The sequence below is a fragment of the Nyctereutes procyonoides genome, unplaced genomic scaffold (genome assembly GCF_905146905.1).
Source record: "Nyctereutes procyonoides isolate TBG_1078 unplaced genomic scaffold, NYPRO_anot_genome, whole genome shotgun sequence".
NCBI classification, from domain to species: Eukaryota; Metazoa; Chordata; class Mammalia; order Carnivora; family Canidae; genus Nyctereutes; species Nyctereutes procyonoides.
The window spans coordinates 28,310,349-28,321,246 of record NW_026575049.1 but is presented as its reverse complement, the minus strand read 5'-3'; positions in this window follow the sequence as shown (position 1 = coordinate 28,321,246).

The following is a 10,898-nucleotide window of genomic DNA, read 5'->3' as shown; positions in this document are numbered from 1 at the left end:
TCAATGGCCATTTTATTGAACGTTCTAGAACCTTCCTTTTCCTTTCAAGTCATGGCTCCCTAATCCTTCCATCCCCACCCACCACTGCTCAGGACTTTTTTTTCAAATGATGAGACATTGTGGGTCGCTCTTTAGAAAGTGTCATGCACAGTGTCCCAGGCCCAGGGGCCCGGGAGTTTCTATCCAGAAGCAACCAGAAGAAGAAGAAGCTCTGCGTTCCCTTTCTCCTGACTTTAATGACCCTGCTTCGGCGGCGGGGGAGGGGGCACGGGGGGGGCAGGTGTTCTCATAAGCTGCTCTCTCTTTGGAAGAAGGGGATGGGGCAGGCAGGAGGCGAGTCAGAGCCCAGGTCCAAAGAACCTCCTGTCCACATGGAGTTAAGGGGCAGCGCTGTGGGCCCTGAGAGGAGAGTCAGTGGGCTCCCTTCTGAGTAGAAGCAGAAGCAAGAGGGCTGCATCCCTGAGAAGAGCGAGGCCTTCTTTAGAGCCTGCTTGCAGACTCTCCCTTCCCATGCAATGTGCACCCCGCAGTAGGAGGTAGGATGGTTCTGCAGGATGTGTGTCCCTAGGGCTCTAACCGTCCCTGTGCTGAGTGGGCTCGCAATAACCCCACCTCTCCTCTCCCTAGAGCAAGGCTTTCTGGCTGCAGGAGTGGGTAATAAACACAACCACAGCAAAGATGAAAAGAATAGCCGAGATTTATCAAGCCTAAAGTGTTTCTGGAAGCTTCTCAAGAAACTGGGAATGTTGGTTCTCCCAGGAAGGAAAGCCAGGCCAGGAAGGGGTAGGAAGATGTTTTCATTGTAGATCCATCGGTACCACCTGAACATATTTCCTGCCCCCAAAATGACTTTCAGTTAAAACTTTTAAAAAGGGGCACCTGGGTGGTTCAATTGGTTGGACACCTGCCTTCAGCTTGGGTCATGATCCTGGGGTCCTGGGATCCAGCCCTGCATCAGGCTCCCTGCTCAGTGGGGAACCTGCTTCTCCTCCCTCTGCTGCTCCCCCTGCTCATGCTCTTTCTCTCGCTAATAAACAAATCTTTTTTAAAAAAAAAAACTGTATTTAAAAATACATAAAGAAAAAATATATCCCCAGGCAAAGTGAGAAGTCACGGACCCAGCTTGCGATAAGCAGCCACTGCCAGCAGCCTGGCCGTGGGGGTGGCCTTGGCCTGCCCTGCACGGCCTTTCTGCCACGGTCCTCCTCCATCCTTCTTCTCTTCTCTCGTTCCCCATCCAATTCGGCAAACATCTACTGAGCAGCCCAGATGTCCCAAGAGCAAGGTGGAGGAGCCTGAGCCCACTGGCCCAGGCCCAGGGGCAGGAGGGGGTGGTTCTCACCAGCCACGGGCCCGGCGGGAAGGGGCACAGTGCAGCCACGTGCCGAGGCAGTTTGAAGCAGCCCCCACCCAGGCCCAGGGGGTCGCACTCTTGCCTTGGAATTCAGGCCGGGAACCCTGAGGTGGAGCGGCAAGGGCGGCCACACGAGCGTGTCAACCCTGTTGTCCGCATCTTCCAGCTGGAATCTGATGGCTGTAGGAGCATGCAGGGGGCGCGCATGGTGGTAGAGAGAGGTGGGAGCATCCCTGTCACCCATCGGGCCCCAACTCCTGGGCATCTGCTGGGGTCCACCTCTCAGCCTCCCTGGGAGGCCGGTGGGGCCGCCTGACCCACCAGCGAGGTGCGGTGGGAGGGATTCCGTCCTACTCCCTGGGCTAAGACCCCTTTTGTGCCTCCTCTGTGTGGGTGGGTCTGTCTCCTTGCCCTCCTCTCCCTCCTCCCTCTCCCTCTCCCTGTCTCCCCCCTCTCCATCTCCCCCTCACCCCCCCCTCCCCCCTCTCTCCCTCCTCCCTCTCCCCCTCTCCTACAAGAATCCACCAGAGGATGTGAAGCCCTAGCTGGCAGCTGAAGGCCCTGCTCCCCACGCCCCAGACAAACCACACTGAACTGTAACAGGAGCAAGAAGGGAAGGGCTGGGGGTTGGAGGTGCTCGCCTCAGCTGTCAGTGGGCTTCACCCCGACTGACAGCGAAGGTGCCCCAGGTGCCCGAGCTAGGTGTCGAAGCCAGGTGAGGGCTGAGCGGGCAGGCCGAGCAGGTGGGGGGCAGGTGGCTCTGTTCTGCCCTCACCCCGGTCCCAGCGGCCCTCACCTGCTCCTGAGCCAGGTCCACAGAAGCCACCTGACTGCCTCCCACCCCCGTTTCCACTCCTGACCCCTCCAGCCCGTTCTCCACTCAGCAGCCGGGACGATCTTGCCCAAAGCCCAGTCAGGCCACCTCTTGGCAGCTCGCCCTATGAAGCCTCCAGTAGTTCCCAGGGCCTTCCCGATCAGAACTGGACTCTTCATCTTGGCCTCGAAGCCCCGCAGGAGCAGCTCCGCCTCCATCTCTGAACCTTCCCTCCGGCCCTGGTTGGGCAGCTCCCCCGCTCAGCCATGCACACAGCGCCTCCTGCTCTCCGCAGAGCCAGTCCCTTCCTCCCCATTTGCAGGCAAGGAAACTGAGGCTCAGGGGTCATGTGACAGAATGTGACAGAGCCAGGAATAGAACTGGGGTGTGTCCGATGGAGGATATCCATCAGATTCTCCGAGGTATTCCGAAGAGGAATCCAGAAGCTTCTCTAATGGGCAGGGCCAGACAGAGCCCACGGAGGACTCCTGGGGGTTGGACTAGCCTGCTTCCTGAGCTGGCCTCCTCCCTTCCCAGCACCCAAACCGCCAGGTGCATCGAACGCTGGTCCCTCTTACTGCCTCTCCTTTCCCTGCTCCCACTCCCACCGCCACTCCCAACGCGTCTTCACAGCGCCCACTGCAAACCAACCTCCCCGCACCCTCAGCTTGCAGGGCACAGGCTCTGCAGCTCAAATGCCTGGGGGACCCCACTTTTGAAGGCACCACGGGGCAAGCACATATGGGGTCTTCCGAATTCCTCTTCCTCAACACCTCCCCCAGCCTCATAAGCCACCACCCTCCCTGATCCTGCTTTGCCACAGTCACTTTGTCGGCCTCCCAGGCTCCAGATCTGATATGCATGTTCTTTTGTGTTCTCCTGTGAGCGGGTGGTTCACTGGCCCCTCCAACACCTAGTACCCCAAGCAGCTCACGTCTTGTGCAAACCATGCCTTTCACATAGAAAGTCATTCCTGGGGCGCCAGGGTGGCTCAGTCATTAAGCATCTGCCTGCGGCCCAGGTCATGGTCCTGGGGTCCTGGGATCGAGTCCTATGAGGGGCTTCCTGCCCTGCGGGGGAGCCTGCTTCTCCCTCTCCCTCTCCCCCTGCTTGTGCTCTCTCTCTCTCTCAAATAAATAGATAAAATCTTGAAAGAAAGAGAGTCATTCTTTATTCTGCTTCCTCGTCAGGACTGCTCCAGGGGAATTAGCTGTCCCACTCTGTGTGGGCCTGAAGGGGTTTCAGGACATGGACCTCTGGTGCTAAGGCTGGGAGAAAGTTGGTCATTCCATTCCCAGCTTACTCGTCCCAGACTGACTCAGCTCCCCAATTTAAAGCCAGTCCTTCTCTGCTCCCCCACCTAGCCAGGGTGGCTTCTATGCACACACGGGCAATTGCCTCTTGTGTCATGGCTGTTTACATGTCTACACTAGGAGCCTCCGGCAGCAGGAACTATATGTGACTCATTTGGACAGCTCCAGAGTCTAGAAATCACCTGGCATACAGGATGTGTCAAGATGCAGGGAAGGAAGGAAAAGAAAGTCTCAAAGTTTCCAATTCTTATTAATACAAAGAAGATTCCAGAAGATACAAATTAAAAAGAACACGGGGAGTAAGGAGTTTGAAGTTTCCAAAGGTTTGTAATCAGCATGGTTTTGAAGGGAGTGGGTGCTCCAAGTGGCACAGCCTCCCTGGGGGGCGGTTTGATGACATCCAGCAACAGCTCCGGCCCATGACCCAGCAGTGGTATGTCTCAGGCTCGTCCTGCAGAGAGAAGCGTGCCCACGTAGGAAACGTGTGTGCCAAGACTGGAAGCGGCTGCAAAACATGCATCAGCAGAGCATGACTGGTAAGTCAATCAAGGACCATCCACAGGGCGGAATGCAGCTCAGCCAAAGACAAAACGGAAGCGGGCAGCTTTCTGCTCCCAACACGGAACAGTCCCCAAGGCACACGGTGAAGCGAACCAAAGCCAAATTCAGAATGAAGCGTGTGTTGTGCCATGACCCGTGTAGAGGGGGCAAATGTGAGTGTGTGAATGTGAAAAGGGGTGTGCAAGTGGGGGGGGGTGCCGATGTGCATGAGAGCCAGCCTATGCAAGTGTGTGCACGTATATGTCCATAAGGGTGCATGCGAAGGTGTGATGGAGAGTAGGTGTGAGATGAGAACACGCGTCGTGAGCATGCGCTGGGTGTGAGGGTACACCTATGTGTGGGAGAAGGGTGTGGGTGTGTGAGTGTATGCATTTGTGAAGATAGTGTGTGTGCGTGCATAAGGCTAAGTGTGTGCGTGTGTGCGAGGGTATGTGTGTGGGCAGGTCTGTGAACTAGCGTGTCCATGCACTAAGTTGCTCTAGAAGGGATTTCTAGAGACTGGTAGCAGCGTTTTTCCTTCAGGGAGGGGAGCTGGGAGACCCGGGGTGGGGAGGAAGGGGAGGAATCTTCCTGAATGATCTTTTGGGCACGTTGATCTTCGTTTTCTGGGAACATGACACCTACTTAAGAAAATAAATAAAATTTAGAACAAAATATAAAATAAAAAGTAGGGGACCCTTTGTGAGGGACAGAGCTCCTCTCGGAGCTCCCCGAGTACCAGTCCTCCTCCTACCCCTGATCATTTCTAACGTCTCCCAAGGAACCTGAAAATATCCTCGAGTCTCCAGGCCTGTGGGACCAGCTCCCTGTGCTGAAGGAGCCCCGGAGAGAAGCTCTGTGTCCACAGTCATCGCGACTCTTAACCCCCATCTCCGTGACGGGGACCAGTCAGGAGAGCGCTGAAGACCCTCTACCAGTACCTACAATGGTCTCCCCCTTTCCCGTGGGAAACAGGTAGAAAAGAATCCTTTCGCTTTTTCTTAAGCAGGTTTCACCAAGATCTATGATCTTTCTCAGAAGACAATCTAGGTGTTGCACGGAGGAAAGAGAATGTGTGAGGTTTGCAATGTCTGTGAGAAGTTCCTCTCAACCTAGAAGTTATGCTTGCTTGCTTTTTTTTTTTCTTGGTGTTTTTATTAAGGAATCGGAAAAAAAACACAAAGGCCCCTCTATGGAGGCTGTGCCTGGCTGTCACCACTGCCTACGACGTCTGCTAGGAGGAAAGCAGTCAGATGGGGTCAGAAATTGGCCCCAGCTCTGGAATGATGTCCCCAGTCAAGCTGGCTCCAGGGCCAGGAATCCCGGAGAACAAGGGGCCCCCAGGCAGTGAGGATGCCAGCTTCCGGCTGTGGGCAGGTGCAAGGTGGGCCAGACCTGGCCCTGCGTCGCATTGAGGGGCTGTAAATTCTTCCCCTGGTCCCTGCCCCTTGGCATCCTGGCATGTCTCTCTCATTGCCACCTCAAGAATCCCAATGAGGCAGCACTAAGAGAAGAGAGGCAATTCTACGTTGGCAGATCCTGACACAGGACATGGAGGGATACAGAAAACCCACAGGTCACGTCCCTGGAAGAAAGGGGCTGAGCTGAGCCTGAGGAAGGAAAATTCTGGGCAGGTGCAAAGCCTCTAGAGGTGCTGGGCCAAGTGACAAGGATTCATGGAGAAGGGCTCCTGTGGGTAGTGCTCAGGGAAGCACGGTGGTGCCAGGGTCCCTGTCGTTCTTCCGGTGGCGCCCTAACCCTTCCCCACTGTGTAGTCACACAAGCACGCCACCAGGTTGAAAATAGGATCCCCTTGGGACACCTGGGTGGCTCAGTGATAGAGCGTTGCCTTCAGCTCATGGTGTGATCCGGGTCCTGGGATTGAGTCCCACAGGGAGCCTGCTTCTCCCCCTGCCTGTGTCTCTGCCTCTCTGTATGTGTGTCTCTCATGAATAAATAAATAAAACCTTAAAAAAAAAAAAAAAGAAAAGAAAACAGGATCCTCTGGCATCTTTCCTAGGTAGACAGGCTTGGAGGCACAGGGCAGGGGCGGCCCCAACCCCACTGTGAGGGCATCACGGCCCAGATGGTGGCTCTAGATGATCAGCAATGGACTGAAACACACCCCACCGTGTTGGCCTCTGACCTCGAGCACTGGCACCATCACGCGAGGCTGGAATCTCCCTCACAGTGGGTTTGGGCAGGAGTCTGCAGGGGAAAGGCCCAGGCGGGAGGCTGGCGAGGAGACCAGTGCAACCCCCGAACTCCATCCCCTGCAGGACATTGGCTCCATTCTGCCCCCCAAATGCCCCTTTTCAAGGGACACTCAACACTGGGACTTAAAAACATGTGAAATCCTCTCATTTCAAATACTGGCCATCGATTCTAACAGAAAACACATACCCCACCCACCCCACCCACCCCACCCCCAGGTCTGCCTCAGAAAACAACACAGGAAGGGGCATTTGTGGGCGGGGAGGCTGAGGCCAGAGCTGATGCAGGACCCTCCGTCGGGGGCGTTTCTTCTCGGGCGCTGGCCGGATATTTATCTTCCATCGTGGTCACAGAGCAGCTCTGCAAACCTTTCCTGTGTTGGAGGTGTTTGCTTCTCTGGGAGTCTCACGTCCCAAGCAACCAGCCGAAGTATTACTTACCCAGCTTCCCTTGCAGCAGGGGTGGTGAGCACAGGAGCAGGCTTCTCCAGCGGGGAGTTCCGCTGCAGACCTCGGTTTGGGAGCCGGGGCTGCCCGTCAGGAGGCAAAGGACCCCAGGAGGCCGGGGAAGGGGCGCATCGGCATGGCACATCCCACGTGGGGCACCCCTCCAAGCCTGATCTGTCTGTCCTTCCAGAGGTCCCCGAGCTTCAGAATATCCTAAATAAATCCCTCTTCTAGTGAAAGGAGGCCAGGCCGGCTTCTGTGGTTTGCAACAGGTGTTTCTGTCATGCGTGGAGGGACAATCCCTTAGCACACAGATTTAAGGTCGGAAGCTGTCCTTCATTGCCACCCCACCCCCTTTGGCAACAGCTGGTCAGCCTGGGAGACAGCAAGGTAGGAATTGGGTGGTAGGACATCAGAAGTAGGGACACCTGGGTGACTCAGTAGTTGAGCATCTGCCTTCAGCTCAGGGTGTAATCCTGGGGTCCTGGGATCAAGTCCCGCATCGGGCTCCCCACAGGGATCCTGCTTCTCCCTCCGCCTGTGTCTCTGCCTCTCTCTCTGTGTCTCACATGAATAAATAAATTAAAATATTTTTTTAAAAAAAGGACATGAGAAATATGCCTGCCCCACAGTTTTCTCTGCTGGGACCATTGGACTGGGGTCGTTGCTGTGACATAGGCCCTGCAGCCAGCTGAGCATCTGGGGTCTCAGGGGATACTTCAGGAGGGCCTGAGACAAAACCTCTTGCTGCCTCATGAAGTCAAGGGGTTGGTGACCCTAAAAAGGGGGTTTACAGCGGGCTACCTCCTGGCTGGCTATGTGGTTGAAGGCCTGCCTGTCAAGGTCTAGTGAGGCCCCTCTGCACATCCTAGTTGGCTGGCTGAACTTGAATCTGTCCCACTGACTGGTTTCCACTTTGGGTGCTGGTTAATAAAGAGACAGGCTGCGGAGCTTTCAGAACTAGCAGGGGCCCCCGTATTTGGTGGGTGGCTGGTTTCGCTTTCGCAGTGAGTTAGACATGGCCTCGTTGTGGGTCCTCCCACCACACGGAGTCACTAACCCACCTCGGGCTTGTCTGAACCAGGTCAGCACATGCTCTGTTTACCCAGTGTTTGCTCCCCGGGAGGCCCCACACCCCTCGTCGACCCCGTGGAGCAGCGGCGTCCAGCCACATGCTGGGCACGCTGGGCAGGGCCAGGGCATGTAGTCAGTGGTGCGGGGAGCCCCACCGGGGGACCCCAAGCAGCCCCCACCTGTCCAGTTTCCACATGCCTCCTCACGCCTTGCTCAGTGGCCAAGCCACCAACCTCCCCCACCCAACTCCACAGATAAGAATATTCATTTCTTCTTTTGGGTTCCACGTCATTTCGGTCCTGCTGCTCCTCTCGGCCGGAGGCTCCTCCCAGGGGACTTGAGAGCTGGCTGGGAATTTAGACACCTGGGTTCAAGGCCCAACGGTGCCACCAGCTCACTACTCACATCTCCCAGCAGTAGCCATTGTTCCCTGGTTCTGGGCCACAGGAACAGGCTGTGGCTGACGCGACCCAAACAGAACTAGCCAGAAGAATCTAGGGTGGTTTACAGGTTCTGGAAACAGCTGATGACCCAGACCTCAGGGTGGTGGTGGTGTCAGACTCCAGAGCAGCTGCAAGAGTGGAGCTGCAAAGACCCTTCAGAGTGCCAACCTCTAGATGTTTTCTGGTTCATTCCACTAGAATTCCTAGTCTCATTGGCTACATGGGGCCAAACACCCACCCCCTGGCTGGAGAGGTTGGGGTACTTTGGTTGACAACTTGACCAGGACCTCATCTAATGTAAGAAGGTAGATTTCCAAAGAGAAATGGGGTGCTGTTCCCAGGAACAAGGTGCACCCCCACCACCACCCCTACCCCCCACCCCCCACCCCACCCCACCCCCCACCCCACCCCCACCACCGCAGAGAGATGCTGAGCCAGCAAAAGTCACAAGTGCCAGGGCCTCCTTTCTTTGGGCTCAGCCTTCTCAGCCCTGCAGGGGTGGGATCCGGTCCCATGATCCTGAAGGCTCTTTCAGGAAAGGCATCCTCTAATTGGAGGACTCTGACCCGGGCACCTTGCCTCCCTCAGGGTAAATGGGGCTCTCTTCAGCTCTCAGGCATGAGGGTGCTTTGCAGACTCACCCAGAGGCTTCCCCTGCCATCTAGGAGAGAACCAGGCAGGGTCAGGGTTGCCTGAGTGGAAAGGAGGGAAGCTCACCTCCATCCCCCCTGTGAGGCTTGAACCAGTGACCTTGATCTCATGGGCCTCCAGGCACTCATGAGCCAACCTGAAAGCCACAGAGGGTAAGGGGCCCCAGGCCAAGCTGCTCTTTCGCTCTTTCTTTCAGGGCGAGGCCTGGGGAGGGCCCTGACTAGCTCATTCAATTCCTCAGGGCCTCGCCCTGCTCCCCAGAGGCAGCCAGCTGCACCAGCTGGGGGGCCCTCACTCCTAACTGATGAATGATTCGTGTTCCCAGAACACTGTTCACAGGTCGTTGAGACAGACGCCCCCTGAGACTGGCTAGGAGGTGGACGACAGAGACCACGAATGAGGCTATGCTGGGAGAGGCAGCTCACATCGGACACTCGGCCACCAGGCCTCCGGACATGACTCTTCCCCTACAACCCCTGCCCCCCCCCCCCCGCCCCCTGCAATCACCCACCCCCAGCCTCCTCCACCAATCCAGAAGGACCTGAAAGCCCAGCTTCACTGGTCCCCAGAGCCAGGGCTCAGGGATCAAACTAGGCCTGGTGGCCACAGGCCAACAGGGTAGGGAGGGGGTTCGGGTCAGGGAGAGGAAAGAGCCTTGGGCCGCTGCAATCAGGAGGATGTGGCCAATGGCTTCAGGCCTGCGGTTCCAGCCCCGAAGAGCTGCTGGCAACCTGGCTGAGGTCCCCTGTGCCTTTCCCGCAGGAAGCAGGGGTGGCAGGCACGGAGGTGGCAGAGAGGTGCGGCAGGGCGGGGGAAGCTGTGAGGTGTGTGGTTTAGGCTGTGAAGTTCACACCAGAGAAAGCCCGGACACTCCGGTGAGTGAGCCAAGAGAGCCCCTGCTCTACACCGGCTCCCTTTCCTGTTTCTCTTCTCTAGTGTCTCCTAAGATCATCCTCTGCCTGGCCCCCAACACCTGTCCCTCCTCAAGGCCCAGAGCACAGACAACCGAGGAGGTTCAGAATAGCCTGCTCAAAGGTGAGCTACAGCCTCACCGACCAGAGAATAGAGCAGCATGAAAGATGGAAAGGGCAGAAACTTCTAGAAGCTATATGCTTCCCTGAGCGGAGCCAGGTAACATCACCCGGAACATTTCTCCCAGCCCTTACTATGGGCCAGGCCCTGTTCTCAGCACTTCAGGCATTAATCCCCAAATACGCCAAGTTTGGTTTGAGTTCCAACAGCAGGGGCATCCCCAGGAGCTTGTTGGAAATGCGGGACCCCAGGCCCCACCCCAGACCTGCTGAGTCAGAATCTGCATTTTAGTCAGATCCCCAGGAGATTCGCATTGCAGAAGGAAGTTTGAGAGGCATCATGTTAATCATTCAGTCCTGATGACAACCCTTTCAGAGAGGGACTCTGAGGGGTCCTGTTTTATGGAAGAGGAAACCAAGGTACAGAAGTTGAAGTATCTTGCCCAAGGCCATGGGGTGGTAAGTGCCAGAGCTGGGGCTTGAACTCAGGCCGTCAGGCTCCAGAGGACATGCTCCCAATTGCCAGGCTGCCACTGCCTTTGCCAGGAGAGAGCCCTGGGAACTCAAGGCCCTGCTGACTGTGCTGTGCTTACCCTGCGTGCACTACTCCGGCTTCCCAGCACCCCCTCTGGCCTTGTCACTATTTCTCTGACCCGGACCTCTCTAGGGAGAGTCTGAATTGTGCTTTTCCAGGCATAGCAGGTAAGAACGCCGTGCAGTCGGCATGGAGGATTTGTCAAGCTCCTGTATCAGCCCAGCTCTGGGCTGGGACTTATGGTGGCTGCCAAAGGTGCTCAACACAGCCTGGCCTCCAGGAGTCCTGGGTCTGGTTGAGGAGCCGGGAAACGGGCACGTGCGTGAAGGCAGTAACAACAACCAGAGTCTGCATGAGATGTTCACCCACTCCCTGGGCAGCTGCTTCTTCAGGGCAAGCCTCAGGGAGGAGGCAGCTTTGAGCCAGGCCTTGAAGGCAGAAGAATGGCTAACACAGAGCAAGGATCAGAGATCAGCCTGAGCA